General features: G+C 34.1%; 2 protein-coding genes across 4 annotated transcripts in view; one reads left to right on the top strand and one right to left on the bottom strand.

Moving 5' to 3' along the window:
• LOC123525505 (E3 ubiquitin-protein ligase Topors-like) overlaps positions 1–14,852 on the bottom strand; it is a 59,423-nt gene extending 44,571 nt beyond the window's left edge. For all 3 annotated transcript variants that reach the window (XM_045304600.2, XM_045304602.2, XM_053537819.1), the window contains exon 1: positions 14,759–14,852. The gene's annotated coding sequence lies outside the window, so the exon portion shown is untranslated. The remainder of the gene's footprint in view (positions 1–14,758) is intronic.
• A 256-nt stretch (positions 14,853–15,108) lies between these two features.
• Positions 15,109–18,045, top strand: part of LOC123525503 (uncharacterized) — an 86,702-nt gene continuing 83,765 nt past the window's right edge. The window contains exon 1 of the mRNA XM_053537824.1: positions 15,109–15,141. The gene's annotated coding sequence lies outside the window, so the exon portion shown is untranslated. The remainder of the gene's footprint in view (positions 15,142–18,045) is intronic.

An 18,045-nucleotide genomic window follows, 5' to 3' on the forward strand; every position in this document is an offset into this window, starting at 1 on the left:
ATTGGTCAAAATCCCCCTAGTAGTTTCTGAGGAGATGCGATAACGAAAAATTGTTAACGGACGGACGGACGACGGACCACGGATGCAGGGTGATTTGAATAGCCTACAATCTGATTATGGTTGGCTAAAAACACTTTTTAAACAGTAAGGAAGTGTAAAGGCTGTCAAGTTTCTGCATGGAGTGCAAACAAACTAAAAAAATCCTACAGCCAGTACTAGACTGGTTCCCTGTGAACTTCAAAAAAGTACTATGGGTTCTCGCGAAGTTTCACTTTCTTTTAAGCAGTGAACAGTTTCTTTGTAAGCGGATATATGAAAGATAAATCCCAATTCTAGGCGGTGCCTTAATTCTTATTACATTACATGTCGTTCTTTTACCATAGATAACAAAAAATGTGTACAATATTCCAATTAATCGTATGATTAATCAGCAATTTCTTTATAAAACATTGTTTTTTGCACTCGAACATGCTAACAATTAAACACAAAGTGTCAAAGACGTAACTGCAGTGCTAATTGGCTGAACACAACCAAATGTAGTGTATCGGATAATTTGATTCGCTTTCACATTTCTTGGGAAAATCTCGCAAGTACCTTAAGTAGGCGGAGATTAAATTATGCCATCAGCGTGTGTTCATGTATTCAACACTCATTTCGAAATCGTGCAAACTGTCAACAGTCCGGGTAGCGTTAATTAGCGAGTGCGGATATCAAAGAAAATCGGGTGACTTGCATTTCGCTTTGAGGTTAGATTTGAGCGAAGTTTTAAGTTCCAAAGCGCCTATTTTGCTCAAGTCGCCCACTCGCGAGAGCCCTGAAGATAATAGATAAGTTTTATTTAAAGTCGGCAAGAAGGCAACATTACAACATAAGCTCTTAAGAGCTTTTGCACCAACTATAACAACATGATGAAAACATTAAGAACATATTATACAAAAGGAAGTGTCTAGGGTATTCTAGAGGTATTGATCCGTACCTCTAGACAATCCTGTTAGGGGTTTTCTAGGGGTACAGACCTCCTTTTTCTAGAGATTTAGGTTTATTTACATCTTAAATTTTGTTGAAAATGAAATAACAAATAAGACATAACCAGTGTTCACTTAATCGTTTACCTTTTCTAAACTTAATTGCTTACCTTTTCTTTCAAAACCTAAATAACCGAGGAACTCCAAATGAATACACGGTTATGTGCCAGTTAGTTTATTGTAAAATAAACTGTTGATAACAGATTAATGAGTGAATCTAACCCTTGAATGAATTAAATTTGAAATTTTGCAAAAAAATAAATTAGGCATAATAGTATGCACCTATTTATTTTGTTATTTAACAAGATATAATGATAATCAGCACGGAACTCAATTAACCGACATTAAGTAAAAGTAACTGTTTGTGAAAACGTTCCTTGTATTATCTCGTAATGGCTACCAAATGTGTGGAAAACATAAATACCCCAAGGGTTAATTATTATTAACAAATAGTTTTTTTTTCACAACATAATTTAACATTATTTTACAATAAGTAAAAGAAAATGTTTGTGAAAACGTCCCTTGTATTATCTTGTAACGGCTACCAAATGTGTGGAGAACATAAATACCCCAAGGTTTAATTATTATTAACAAATTTTTTTTTTTTCACAACATAATTTAACATTATTTTGTTTAATCTTTAATCTTTTTCTGCCAGTTCTAATCCTCGTGATTTTTTTGGTGTTCCTCGGTTATTTACGTTTCGAAAGAAAATGTAATCAATCGGGTGAACTTTGGTATCAGTAAACCATTTAGATCCAAATTTAAGGTGAATACTGATTAAGTCTTATTCGTTATTGCATTTTCAACAAAATTTGAAATGTAAATAACCCAAAATCCTGTACCCCTAGACACTTCCATTTTTTCCTATATAAAAAGCTGTAAAAAGTGAGATATCTCAAACAGTCAGAATTAAAGCTATGCTTGATAAATTGCTGATCTTGACCAATAAGTCTAAAAAGTGCTATAAACAGATCTGTATAAAAAAAAAAAGAAACAAAATACCACACAAACGTGTACAGTGCTTTCGGGTATAGCGGATAGCTAACTAATTTTTCTTGCATTCTAATTCAAAGAAACAAAAATTAGTAGTTTATTTCTGTATATCAGACAGAAAACAGCTATTCTTTTCAAAACATTCAGCATTTAATAGAAATTCATGTGATTTTTCTTTCCATGCTATTGTTTATGTACGTGCTGGTTTAGGGTGTACAGGATAGCTTTGGTCATTTTTCCCATTATTAGTTTAAAATCCACATCTAAACAAACTTCCCAATATTTTTTTACTATAAATCAGAATAATAATGTATTCTCTTTTCAAAAACATACAGCTTTTTAAATTTCTATCAAATACTTTTCATTCATTGATGTTTTTTTACATACAAACTCATTTAGTCAGTAAAGGATAGCCTCGGTTTTTATTTGATAACATATGAAAAATAAAACAACAAGCAATCATTTAAAATGTATGTCAGAATGTCTGTCTGCATGCCAGTAAAAGAATGATATGAAAATTTATACAGTAATTCAAGTCTAAATGCAAAATTTATCAACCTATCCCCTATACCCTAAAATCCGCTATACCCTAAAGCTCTGTATTCTCGATATCGACATTATGGATAAAATCCCGTTTTCCGGTATTAACCACCAATTAATGCCCGTTCCCGGTTTTACGGTGAGGGAGGTATCGGCCATTAGGCTACATGGCGGTAGTGTTTAGATTATCCTTTTTACAAGTTTTAAACAAAGAAAATGAATAAAAAAGTATTGCAGATTATCATTAAACATTGTTGTAATTAAGATGTAGCAAAAAAATATTCTCAAAGTTTACTTTATTTTTGAAATTTTATCTTTTATTCTACACTGTCGCTTCCGTGGCTCGATACCGGTGTGAAATTATTTGCATTTTTCAAGGTAAACCGATCATTTTTGCAAAAAAGATGTTGCCGAGGTCGTAGAATAGTATTTCCATTGTGAGAAAGTAAGAACTTTCCTAAATCCTTATCTTCTGGCAAAAATAATCGCTAATATTGTACACGGTCTTTATATCGGTTAAATTGGGGGGAACTGATCAGCAACTCACTCATAGACATACAAATTACAACGTATTTATGGATAAAACAAGAAATATCTTTAAAAATGATGGTCGGCGAATTGTAATAAGGAAAGAAGTTTACGAATTTTTCAGCTAACATTCATCTTTCATCTAACATTTTTCAAATTGCAAAACTAAACACCGCACTTTAACAATTTAAATGGTTCTCTTTTAATTTTTCGCAAAGGTTTCGTAGGGTTGCAATTTTGTTTCGTTTATCCTTAGACGAATAATTACAGCTGTAGTTTCATGAAGATTCATCAGGGGTCACGCTGTCGATCGCCACTTGAGCCATTTGCGACAAAAAATTAAATGTGGCTCCGAAATTTTCTAATTGGCGAAAATGGCCCGAAGCTATGTCTGTCTGCAAAACTAGGAATACTGCCAGTTCTACGAACCAAAAGGTGTGAAAAATCGATAATCTGTGTAGACACAACATCCGTTATTGAAAGGGAGGGAGCCAATTTGCAAATTTTTTTTTATCAGGCACTTAATTGGCGATAATTAGATTATTGAATAACAAACTAGATAATTATAATCATCATTTGGTGCACTTGATACGATTTTATGAGCAGTCGGCCGTTAGACAAATTTTCTATGATTGCTGAGGGCAAAGAAGTATAAAATTTATTTTTAGAGCTCTTTGCCGAGGGTTAGTTTTGGCAAAAACAAATAAAAATGCTTTTGACATGCAGAAATTGTAAGTATTGAATAGCTATGATGATAGAAAAGCAATAAAACATAGGTATTTTAGCAAATATTTAATTCTAACTTACGTTTTCCGAATTTGTCACCCGTTTTCGCGACGGTGATTTTCGGATATTTCTGTCATTTCTGACGAGATTTTTTAGTGCAATCTTAGTAAAAAGCCAATAAAAAGTCTACATTTAAGAAAAATATGACAACTGTTGCAAAAGGAGCTCTTATTTTGAAGTATTTTTCGAGAATAAAACATGCGAAGACATCGAACCCCACCAGGCAATGTGCAAAATAAGACTCTGTTTTTTTTAAACATTTTTTTTTCTTTTTTTGACATCTTTATTTTAAATGTGATTTTCAGATTTTTTTATTACATGTAAATGGCAGATGTTTATAAAAATGATAATTTTAGAAAGAAACACAAATTGATTTGATAAATAGCTTTTTAATTTTTAGGGTTACTAAGACATATGTAATAACTACATTAATTTCTTGAGTAGTATGAGTACTTTGGTACATATAATGTAGTCCTACAAGAACGTCAATGCTATGCGCTTCGCCGTTGTTGTCCTCATAATTTTATCTTCGGAAAAAGCAGTGGCTCAGAGAAAAAAATTCCCAGTGTGACCCCTGATTCATGAAGCGGTTCATGAGAAGAGGTCATTAAACGTGTTTATATTTTAGCTAAATTGGTCCCTATCCCCATTTGTAACAAAATAGCAGAAGACCTTACGATATTGTTACACATCGAGTTTGATAAAAATCCATTACATTTCAGGGGTCAAATTAAGCAACATTTTTTACTAGCTAAAAGTAGCTAGTGCCCTTTTTGTTCACTAGCTAAAATGAAAAGATACTGGCTAATGTTAAACAACAATATTTAATTACTTTATTAATATTTTACTGGCCAAAACCTACTGATTAATCTCTGTAAGTAGCCAGTCACAAAAAAAAAAATTCTATTAGCTTAAAATAGCTAGTGCCATTTTTGTCCACTTACAAGCTAAAGTCAAAGCGTTCCATGTTAACTTGATGCAAGCTGCAATCATGCATTATATCAGAGTTTTGTTGAACAATAAAATATCATTTTTTAAACTCCCTTCATGCAGAAAAATGTATACCTGCAGAACAAATTTTATTAAACCTTTGAAGAAATTTGCTTGGTATATTATTGACTAGCTGAAATTAGCTAGTACATTCCAAGCCCACTAGCTATTCTCAAATTCCACTAGCATTTAGCTTGTATGCTTGTCTAAATTTGAACCCTGCATTTTAGTGGTTAATGCGAAGAAAGGCATATCTACTTTTAGCTATAGTGGTCCCTAATAGGGCCCAAGTTCCTATATAAACAAATTTGGAAGAGGACCTTATAATGATGTTCCAGACCAAATATGACAAAGATCCACCAAGCTGTTCATGAGACGCTGTATAAAGGCATTTCTAGTTTTAGCTCTAGCAGCCCCTAAAAGGGGTTAAATGTCCCAGCTGAACAAAGTTGGCTGCGGGCCTAATAAAGATGCTACAAATCAAGTTTGATTAGAATACATGAGAAAAAATCAATTAAAGGATTTTTTTATTTATTATTTTTATTTATTTTTAAAATACGCCAACTGATCCCGCTTTACCAAATGCATATTCGCTATTCATGAATCTTTGGACAATGACATCACACCTATAAAAAAGTGAAGGTCAAGCAAAACATACAATTGTAATTATTTCAATATTTCTGTTTCATAAGCAAAGTTTGACCATAGTCATATCACACAGATAAACTGTATGCAGCGTACCTTCATTTCAGTGTGATGAGATTCAGTCATTATATAGCATATATATAATAAAACAGATTTCAACTGAGTTCAATATTTGCATACCATATTAAAGAAAAATATTCATATATAATAAATCAGTTAAATAATTTATAACAAATATACCAAAGCAAACAAGTACTCATTTTAATATGCAATCTGAATAAGTCACAAAAGCAAGAAACCTTTTCATATACTAGGGATTTTTCTAGACCTCTAAAAAGGGCAGGGTGCTGCTAAAAAAGGGCAGGGTGCATTTTGCAGAAAGATTTGCAATGAATCTGAATGTCAGGAAAAACATTAATACCTGTTTGTCTATATAACATGCTTATCATTTATAAATACATGCAATTTTTTTTTCCCCGGACCCCCACCCCCTCAATCGTGGGTGCATAATATACAAAGGTGTAGACAATTTTCCAACTTCAAAATAACTTTGTTTACCATTTTCGCCATTTTGGTAAAGGGAAACTACTACGCGCTGACTGTCTACGCTAAATTCTGATACTGCCGTTACGTTCTGTAAAAGACCGAGTGGTTTATTTTCTTTTAAACAAAATTAATATCATACAAATTTAATAGTATTTTGATGAAATAAATATAACAAAATCATAGATATTCTGATAGGCAGTGATACTAATTAAAGATCGACTGTTATCTTCAACCGAGATCAAACTGTGAACAACAAAATTGGCATGAAGTGCCACGCTGATTGCCGATAATTACTGGCCATTACACGGCTACTAAACGCTAGCGCCACCACCAAATTGTGGTGATAAGGAAAAGAGCTATCAACATTTCCGTGGTGCAGCTATCGCCCGTTTCTACTTGTAAACAGGTGAGTAAAATTTATATTTTGTTTTATATTTTCATTGATAGAACTTTTTCGAAAATCGGAGAATGTAGTTCCGTGTAACAACATTTTTACTACAGTTTGGCTGTGATTTCATTAAAATAATATGCAAATTGTGGTGTCAGAAGCTTTTCTCCCGAATCTGACAGTGGCACATTTCATATCGGCAAGTATTCGACACCATTCCGATGAAAGACACACTGTAAGAACATACTGCGCTGACAATGGTTTAGAAATGATAATAATTATATACCACACACCATGAATAATAAAATCTCGGGTTAGAAGAATTACCATAATTTTAAAAGTGGTGGCGCTGTAAACTCTAGTGATGGCGCTATACAGTAGTGGTGGCGCTGTTACGGCATTCAATAATACGAACTGCTGACGCATTCGAACAAAACTAACACCAACATTCTCTAATTGATAATTTTCCTGCAGGAAGTATGTTTATTAAAGAAGAAAAACACGATCATAGTTTACTTACCTTTATGAAACATTCTCTATCAAGAAAAAAAAGAACAAAATACTGACCCTTGGGACTCTTGTAGTCGAAGTAAATATTTTCCTTTGTTTAAGATGCTAATGTAGTATTATTTCTAACTTTTAAATATTCTACTTAAATACAAACGTTAGAGTACTTTAAATTCAAGGCCAAGAAAAATAGTAGCAATACTTTTATTTCAAACATAGATTTGTGTCCAGGAAATAACTTAAAGATAGTGTAGAATTTGTTATATTAAGATTCTGAAAGTTACTCCCCTTTGTTTTTATACGTCGTTTGCATGTCATTGTAAACAGAAGACCTTACTTTCACAATTCTTTCTGAAAAGTGAGTACAGTACATTTTCAATTCCAATCGATTAAATGAGCTTAGATGTACAATCTGAATCCAGATACATGTAGATTATTTTGCGATCATATAGAGGTTACTACATGTATTTTGTTGAGTAACGTAACTTGGGTGTAGTGTGGGATAGGTTGATAACATCGATTATTGTAGAAATTTCCGTCGCTTGCAGACAGACATTTTCATATATTAAAATTGAATATATCAGCCAATAATCATACACAATATTGCCACCACTACTGTATAGCGCCACCACTTTCAAAAATATCGTGTTTTAACTTTTTACTGTGTTTTTCGTAATTGGTTGGTGTATGGGAATACGTGTAATTCATTTCTACACCATTTGCATGCGCAGGTATGTTCTTATAGTGTGTCTATTCATCGGAATGGTGTTCGAATACTTGCCGATATGAAAATATGCCACTGTCAAATTCGGGAGAAAAGCTCCTGGCACCACAATTTGCATAATATTTCAATCAAATTACAGCCAACCTGTAGTAAAAGTGTTGATACACGGAACTACATTCTCCGATTTTCGAAAAAAGTTGTATCAATGAAAATATAAGACAAAATATAAACTTTACTTACGTGTTTACAAGCAGAAACGGGCGATAGCTGCACCACGGAAATGTCGATAGCTCTTTTCCTTATCACCACAATTTGGTGGTGGCGCTAGCGTTTAGTAGCCGTGCATTAATCGGCATTTAATAAGCAGCAGACTTTGTTCTAAGATATGTTTTTTTCTCCTTTTTTATTCTGTTCTGCAGTTTGCTTTAATTGCTAACCTATCTAATTGTTGTTTATTACGATTCTGTCGGTCGTCGTCTGCATACCAATACTGCATACATGCCTCGGGCAAATACACAGCACCTGTGTATAGTCAGTGCGTGTCATAACTTCATATCGATTGACAATTATTTCGGATGGTATTTTGACAGATGATTGATGTGCAGTTCGTTTAGAAATACATGTACTTAATTAATGGTCAAAGGGGCGGTGCTAAAGGTCAAAGGGGCGCTGAAGAATGGCAAATGGGCGGCGATTTCGGGCAGAAGGGCGGCGCTACAAATGGGCAGGGCGCTGCGCCCTGCTATTCCGCTCTAGAAAAATCCCTACATATACAGACGACAATTGTAACAAGGAAAATCTTTTAAAAAGCACTTCTCTACATAATATCACACCCTTATTCATGCGATACGCAGACCGTATTCAGCTCTTTCTTTAATTTGATATATGTTGGTATTTGAACAGGTTTTTATCATATTTATTAAACTTACTTATCATTTTGAGATAAATCAATTGATCAGGTCGGATATCCGGGCACTTCAGCGTATCGCGTTGCGTAGCAACAAGCGGAGGTGACAGCAAACACTAAATTTTAATTGAAAAGCGTTTCATGTTTCACTAGTGCTGGTTGTTTTTCTTTGCTTAAAGTAAAATTTCGGGCAATATTAATAAGTCAGTGAATTTATAATGTCTAGCATGATGTTACACGATGTTACAGAAATCACTCCTGAGAAAGAAAACTTTCTTTTTTTAGGTTTTAGACGTGATATTCATCATTGATCCGTGTAAGCTGCAAGGTCCCATATTTGTGACGGACTGGAGGAAAATCATAATTTAAAACAATCGGAGGTCTTTTGAAAATAAATAAAATAGAGAATCTAGCTCACCTAATTAGGTTTCTCCATTTGTTTCACTTTTTTCGTTCTATTTTGTAGTCTGCCATTAAAATAGTTCTGAAAGCCACATATAGCTTTAACTGTGGTGTCAAAAGTGATTCAGTCACGCCAAATTTAATTAAATGTCAACATCTCTTACCTAAATTCTGATTCGTGTGAGATTTAATGAGGTGTCATAATTTAAAGCTTAATCAGTACATTATGCGTAAATACTGGAGAAGGGATTTTTTTCTCCCTCGAAGCATATCAGGATCACAATATAAGATCTTTATCTGCATTTATAACACAAAGGGATTTTTTATATGTTACGATTGTTTTAAATGTAATATGACATCTAGTGCTACTGTGTTACACATGGAGATAAAATTATATATGATAACTGCATGCTAGCTTCTTTTTACGAAAAGCCAGGACGTATCAATAAATTGATGACTTCTATTTATGAAAATACTGATCTCTGCTTTGTAGTGAATTGTTTTATTATTTAAAACTGTGAACGATAACTTGCATCCATATTTTTTGTTAATTATTAGTCTGTCACAACTGACTGCTTCCACATACCACAAAATTTAAGCATTCATTCCAGTCATAAGTCATAAATCACTATGAAAACCAATCAGTATGTGGTATCAGGGCACTCGTTTGGCCATTTTTGGGGCCGAATATGGGTACCATTCCCCTCCTAAAATAATATGTTTTTTCCCCTTTCTCAGACGAAAATTCCCCTGATGATAGGTTGTCTGACACAAATAGATATGAACTCTTTCTTTTAATATTATATAGTGCCTCTAAGGAAGATTACTGTTGCAATATAGTCGTATCAGTTAGGATAGACTGAATAAGTGTGAAAAGCAGTTACATATACATGGCTTAAACTTCCCCTTTTCGTCTTAAAATGTCGAAAAATTCCCCTTCCTGAGGTATGGGTACCTGTCCCCAAAAGTTGTCTAGTGCCCTGGGTATATTAATTAATGAAAATCAGTTTTGACTAGTTCCTAATGACTGACTATCACTAATCCTGTTTGTTTTATCCCTCTGATGTACCCCTTCGGGGCCTTATGGTAATTTCCTGTCTTATCCGTTTGATGTATGCCTTCAGGGTTTTATGATATTTGGAAGATGCACATTACTGTTATTTGTGTGTCAACTGACAAAGGGATTAATAGAGCTACTACATAAAAAACTTAATTAATACACATGCCCGAGCATATAGTTCATTTGAAATTTTAAAATCAATTCACCAAACTGATTTTTAATGGAAGGACATTTTCTTCTTCTTCTTCTTCTTCAAAAAAAAAAAAAAAAAAAAAAAAAAAAAAAAGATTACATAGAATAAAGTATAAGTTTTTTTTCAATTTTATTTAAATGACTTTCATACTTACTGTACTTCGACATTATAGCATTTTACATAAAACTAAATAAAATATATCGCACAAAGTACATTGCAGAAAATGGCAACAATATAATTATTTCAGAGCATTAAAACATTTAGAAAATCAGCTGATTTTAAAAAGACATAAAAGAAATCAGAAAATTAATTTACTTATTTATTTGATCTGTTCATTCTTGAAAAAAAAAAAAAACATTCTTTTTCAAGACACTTAAAAGATTCTCTGAAAGATGAAAGAAACAACTGCTACTATTTTACGCAAAGAAGTTGAAAAAAAAAAATTGTTATGTTCTCAGATATTTAGTTTGATACTTATATATGCAAACTGAGAAAATGTTGAATAAGCTTGGAAACTTGTTTCAATTATAACTGATCCGTAGCGCCGAAGAGCTGACAATACCTAATGTGTCACTTTTTGCAGACCGTTTTAAAATGCCACAAAATCAATTATTACAAAAACCCTACTTTTTTTTTTTGAAAAATATATAGATTGTACCATAGCGTAAAGATTGTAGATAATAAAAAAAAAGACTCTTGATTTGTTTTATTTGAAAATAAAAACATCACAACTCACACCGCTAGTTAATTCGCTACGAATTGCCGGTTCCTGCTTTCACCTCCAAGGTGATTTGCATAATCAATTGCTCTAGATGTGACGTCATGCTGACCTGATCAATATTCTTGCTAAACATACTGAGCCAAAGTTAGCTTTAAAACTGTGAACAGCGTCGTTTAGGATAAACGCCTTGTCTACATTTCACTCAGCGTAGCACAATCAACAGAGTGAAAGATATTGACACTCTCGTCCAATCAGGCAGAGTGTTGCATAAATCTTCCATTTTGATAAATTATCTATATCCCTGTTTCTCGTATTCTCAGGGTTTCTCATATTCTCGTTTTTTGCTTTAAAATTGTCAAATAGTTTAATATTTGTTATTTTCTACACAGGAATGTATAACCGGCTCATATTCGTGTCTTTATATTATGACTGTTCTTACTCATTTTGGGGAATTAACACATACAACTCGCTTTCTGTGTTCTACTATATTTATTTTCAATATTTAATTCCAATATCCATTTCCATCACTTATAACTTTGCATTTATTTACTAATATTCTTCTGTCAAACTTCTAACACTACTTCCTTCTATCACTACCTCTTTTTTCTAACTCCCCTGACTCTTTCATTCATTCTTCAGCCCTTAAGATTTTCATGTATTAACACACCCTTTTACAAATATTAGCCAATAGACATGTAGCTTCCCATATCAATCATAATTAATTATTCTCATCCCAATATGGTTTCTGCTACTAGAACTCCCAGACTCAAAGAACTTGATAAGTAGGTGTTACTTTCTTTGAACCTTAATCAGGCATAACTACAGGCTGTCAACCAGGTCTTCTCCAAAATATAGGAAGAATATAGGAATATTTTCACAACAAATATAGGAGTTTTTGGATAGTTTTGAGGCAAAATATAGGAGTTTTCAACAACATATATTTTCATTTACTGGTACATATACTATCAACTCTTACCTGTACACTTACTGTCTTACTGTTTCTACATTAATCAATGTCTAGAATGTCTACCATTCTCTTCAACAGCATCACAATCCAGACAAGACAGAAGACTCACTTCCAAAACAGTTGAGACCTTTTCTAAAAGCATTGTGCACTGTATGGAGGTTGCAAGGTTCAAAGTCAAGCAAACCCGGGTTGCCATCTGCTTTCAAACTTTCATTGACTTTTCTGTGAATGGATTTGTTGACATTCAGGCCATCAGATGAGAGACTTATCAAATTCTTCATGGGTAGGTCTACTTCAAAATCATTCCCTAATTTAAGGAAAGCTTCACTTACAATGTCAGCTGTTGCATGGCCAAAGTGAAAAGCTTTCAAAAACCTCACAGACATTTCTCCCTCAATATTCCTCCAAAATCTTATCAGTATGTCCATTTGTCTACATTGCTGTGCTGTAGTAGTTTCATCAAACATAAGAACATACCCTAAATTTCCATCTATCACTTCCTTCACAATTGCTTCTGTCAAAAATGGTCTTATGGCTTCTTAAACTATGTATGATGCTTTTGTCCTTGACAAAGAAAACCGATCAGCAATATCACACTTGAACGTCTTCTGAAACACTTTGTCAAGGCCATCACATGATCTGAATGAAAATCAGCAGCTGCTACTTTAAAACACCACAACAGGTCAGATTCTGTGACTTGATGTTTCAAAGGGTGACTTGTGAATACATGTTGTATTTGCCTCTGCTCAATATCGCTTGAACCTACAGTAGCTGGTTTATTAGATGCTCCAGAGGCTGAAGCAGTCACTGTTTTATCGTCACCCTTGGTCAACACTTTTTGGGCAGTGTTTTTACCAAAACGAGTATCTGAGATCTGTCTGTGTTTTGTTGATTTACAGTGCTGTTTAACCTGAGTGAAACCACTGTTGCTTACAGAAAATTGCTTACAGCATAAAATGCAGTAAGCAACTTCAGAATTTCCTTTTACAGGTTTACACCATTTAAACAATTTAACACTATTGTCATCCTCTAAATCAAGCCACTTGTCATTCCAATGTGTCTTTCCTCCAGGCATTGTCTTACTATTACAAGGTAGTCACACTCACAGGCTGAATGGTTTTTTCAACATGGTTGTCTTATGGCACACCTGCAAAACTTAAATGTTGAAAATATTTATCTTACCATGTCAACAGACTACATGTGCTGTTAAAAATAAAAATTGTTTTATTAGCACAAACAGTCTGCCTATGTGCTTCGATTCCAGTTTGGAAGAGCAGGCATGGTCCCCTCAGTATGTAGGTAAGTCTCTGAGAAAATCTTCCTGTTGACAATTCAGTAAATGAAGACTTTGAATTTTGGTAAAACTGCATGAACTGTATATTTAAAACAGACATGGTACTTCTGCACCAGTTTGTCATCTTAACTATACTTTTTTGATGTCCAGATATTTGCCTTGTATTTCATCATTGGGGAGTATCTGAAAGAAAACATCTGAATGAGACTTTGATTTACCTGAAAGACCCATGTCCTGTTTCACTGCCTTGCAAAGTGACCATACAGATGATGAAGAAGAGCAAAACAACATTATCTTAAGGATGGTGATGCTGTGGCAGACATGGGAATTTTCTTACCTGTACAATAAAGAATCCAAAAGCAGTATCAAACCAAGATTTACTCTCTTATTCATCGGCAAGAACTTTACTAAAAAATATAGGAATATTTTTCAAAATATAGGAAAATATAGGAAATATAGGAGGTTTTTCAGAATATAGGATTTTGATCCAAAATATACGAAAATATAGGAATATAGGAATCAGTTGACAGCCTGTAACTATCCTCAATAGTTGGTCCAGTATTGTAGACATAGATTATATGCATCAATTTGTAACACCTGTATGGAACCCACATTCAAAGACTTATCAATTACTATCAGCCTGAAGCTAATGCTTTATAACTAATTACCTTTACATAAATCTCATTGTCTAAATGTTAAATGTATCTTGAATATTTATTTTAAACATTATATATAATATAAAAAATTACATCATAAACATCATCCTGTCACAAATGGTACAAAACTGACACACTGAAAATTTCAAGTGATTTGAATGCTAATTGACGAAACTATCGGCATTTTACTGAATTTTCCAGAAAATCCTTATTTTTTTCTGGTGGTGTTAACAAATTTGCCACAAATTATTCATTATGCAATTAATTTTCATATTTCTTGATGTATTTACTACAGATTATACCTTTTTATACCACAATGGTAATTTTAATGCTTTAAATTCTACAACTTATTTGTGATGGAAAGTCAAATCTAAATCCACGGGAATATGAGAAACTCTTGGTCCATTTCTGCAGGTGAGGGTGGTATCAAATACTGTAACAAAATAATTAAATGGGATAATTTCTGTAACATTTTATGGCTCCATCTGAAAGACAAATGAATTTTCTACAAAATAACACCTAAATGCTGTTTAAGAAATGGTTAATCTGTTACTGGGAATAAAAACAACCCCTTAGGCCCCCAAGAATATGAGAAAACAGGATAATGCGTTATCAAGTAGTTTGATTTGCAAACTGAAGTCACGTGGCATAGGTAACGAAAACGAATTTAGACGGCTTTCGCCGAACAAAGGCAATAAACATTTAAAACAAACACAAGAAGCATAATAGGCGGAAGAAACATGCTTATCTAGGATCATACCTAGGTGAAAACACCACCAAATGAGCTCTGTTTAAGTAAGTCCGGTGTAAAGTATCCTCCAGATGAACGTGTGGTTCTAACAAGATTACATTAAATGATTAAAATATAAAAGACAAAATTTACCTCAAAACTGTACTTGGACGTAAAAGAAGGGCTAAATATAGAGGTTACTGCGAATGATCCCAGCTGTTTTTAGGAAGCAAAACAGGACATACTCTCTGAAGTAACTTTCAATATGATTGGACAATTTCTTTTACTTTGTCCAATAAGAACTTGCGTCTGTTTAAGTAAGGGACTGTTTTGTTTTATTCTTTTATTAAAATAATATTTTCAATAACAAAACATTAAAATGTGCCACAGCAAAGTTATTAAATAAATTGAAACGAATTAAAAAGTTTTTTTTTTTCAAATTTTTGTAGGATATTTAAAGAGTTTTATCATTTCAAAGAATACCATATTTAAAACTAATTGTAGCTCCCCTCACAGGAAAAAGGAGATCAAGAAATGTAGTTTTTCAAGTTTGTTTTAGATTTCTAGGAAATGTCAGATAGTGATGTAGTATTTTCATGATAATAAATGTTAAAAGCGATCTAATGAATATCGGCATGTAAACGCAACACCTTCCATGATATTTTTTTACTGTTTTGCAGTGGTTGAGCTGTATTCGGATATGGATTTTGGATATCAAGTCGACTGGTCCCCTAGTCAACTAGTCTCCCAGTCAACTCGTCCCCATTTTGGTCATTTCATCCTCCAAATTTGATCATTTTGTCCCTCCACTCAAAATATTCAGTCAACTCCTCGCTGTTTTGGTCATTTCGGTCCCCCTGAAAATATTTTTTTCGTTTTGTCCACTCTTTTTATACGCCCAAAGGGACGTATTATGTTATGGTCTCGGTGTCAGTCCGTCTGTCCGTCCGTTCGTTAGCAATTTCGTGTCCGCTCTGTAACTCTTGAACCCCTTGAAGGATTTCAAGGAAACTTGACACAAATGTTCACCACACTGAGATGATGTGCAGAGCGCATGTTTTGGATGTCTCATTTCAAGGTCAAGGTAACACTTAGGGGTCAAAGGTCATATGAGTGTGTTTCGTGTCTGCTCTGTAACTCTTGAACTGCTTGAAGGATTTCAAAGAAACTTGGCACATATGTTCACCACACTGAGATGATGTGCAGAGCGCATGTTTTGGATGTCTCATTTCAAGGTCAAGGTCACACTTAGTTGTCAAAGGTCATATGAGTGTGTTTCGTGTCCACTCTGTAACTCTTGAACTGCTTGAAGGATTTCAAAGAAACTTGGCACATATGTTCACCACACTGAGACGACGTGCAGAGCGTTTGTTTCGGATGACTAGCTTCAAGGTCAAGGTCACACTTATGAGTGAAAGGTCATATATGACTGCTGTGTCCGCTCTGTAACTCTTGAACTGCTTGAAGGATTTCAAAGAAATTTGGCACAAATGTTCACCACACTGAGGCGACGTGCAGAGCGCATGTTTTGGATGACTTGCTTCAAGGTCAAGGTCACACTTAGGGGTCAAAGGTTATATATGACTTTGCTTTGTGTATATTGCTATGCATTGCAGTGCTCTTATTTTTATTTGGCAGATCCCTTTTTGTTTTCTTACAAAAATTTTTTTTTAATTACTTCCCTTTTTTTGTTACTATAAATAGCTTATTTTGAAACTTTTTTATTATTGGCAGTAGGGAAAAACCGAGACCACTTTTCTGTGGTACAACATGGATGGTACATCCAATTTTTAGATGTATTTTGACATAACTACCTGGTAAGAATTTTTTTTTGGACTTAGAATTTTTATTTTTGGAATTTTTTCTTTTAGTTGTTCCTGTCCTTTGGGCTTCAACAGTCAAGTTCTTGAAATTTTACTCCCATCCTCTGATGTAACCCTTCGGGCGTATATTGCCCCACTTGGCGGTGCTCTTGTTTTTTTTTTACTTTGAAATTCTTTATTTAAACACTTTTAAAACCTTGGCATTCTGTACCACCTCTGACATGGTTTCTGAGAAAAAAAGATCCTGTGTGACCCAACTAACTATGCTTGTAAATGACCTTGTCAAATCATTGTACAACAAACAACCTATTAGAGTTTAGAAAGGCATTTGATTAAGTGAGTCATGAGAAAGTCCTTTTAAAATGCAAAACTATGGTATACACAGCAGAACCCTTAAATGAATTTGGAGCTTCCTTGACAACCAACTTCAATCTGTAATCCTAAATGGTACAAGCTCAGAGTCCATACCTTTCTCTTCTGGAGCTCTGCAAGGGCCCCTGCTATTCCTGGCATACATAAATGACTTTCTCTGAATATTCTGTCTAAAGTTCATCTATTTGCAGATGACACTACAACTTGCATGTCACTAACGTCTGTCAGACAATCAAATACCCTCGAAAATGACCTTAAAACATTAGAAAAGTGGGAGTTGGGCTGGGATGTGGAATTCAGTCCCTGCAAGTGTCAAGTTATCCATGTCACAAGAAAAAAACAACATACCTCACATTACTGCCTGCATAATACACTAGTAGAATCTGTGACCTCAGCAAAATATCTTGGCGTGGATATTTCAGATATCTCTCATGATATGCCCGCATAAATACCCACTCAAAAGGCAAATCAAACCATAGGTTTCCTGTGCAGGAATATCAAGGTCAACTCAAAATCCCTTAAGATGTCCATGGCATACTAAACCCTTGTCAGACCACAAATAGCTCCGAAGTTTTGTCTCCACACACACAAACTCAAATAGACCAGATAGAAGCAGTTCAAAGACGGGCAGTTTGTTGAGCTATGTCTGACTTTAGCCACACTCTAGTGCAACTGAAATGCTATACAGTCTGAAATGGTGCAGATTAGATTTCCGGCACATTGACTCTCGACTCTTTCTTATGTATAAAATTACTAATCATCTTGTTGCTGTCTTGATGGAAGGTTATCTCATCCCCGAAACAAGGATAACACACCATTATCATCCACTGTCTTACAGGTTAACCTCTGCAACTTCAGATTTTTACAAATACTCATTTTTTCCCCCCAAGACTATAGTCCTATGGGATAGTATCCCACCTGACATTCATTTCCTTTCAACCCTATACAAGGCTACAAAACCCTAGTGTCACCACCAAAAAGTGGTGATAAGGAAAAGAGCTATCGACATTTCCGTGGTGCAGCTATCACCACTTTCAAACTGTAAATGTTAACATTCTGTCTTATATTTTTATTGATAAAAGTTATTTCAAAAATCGGAGAATGTAGTGCTGTGTAAGAACACTTTTACTACAGGATGACTGTAATTTCATTAAAATACTTAAAAAATTGTGGTGTCAAGAGCTTTTCTCCTGATTCGCACAATTGCACATTTTGATATCTGTCTGTATTCGAGCTGTAATTTGA

The sequence above is a fragment of the Mercenaria mercenaria genome, chromosome 3 (assembly GCF_021730395.1).
Source record: "Mercenaria mercenaria strain notata chromosome 3, MADL_Memer_1, whole genome shotgun sequence".
NCBI classification, from domain to species: Eukaryota; Metazoa; Mollusca; class Bivalvia; order Venerida; family Veneridae; genus Mercenaria; species Mercenaria mercenaria.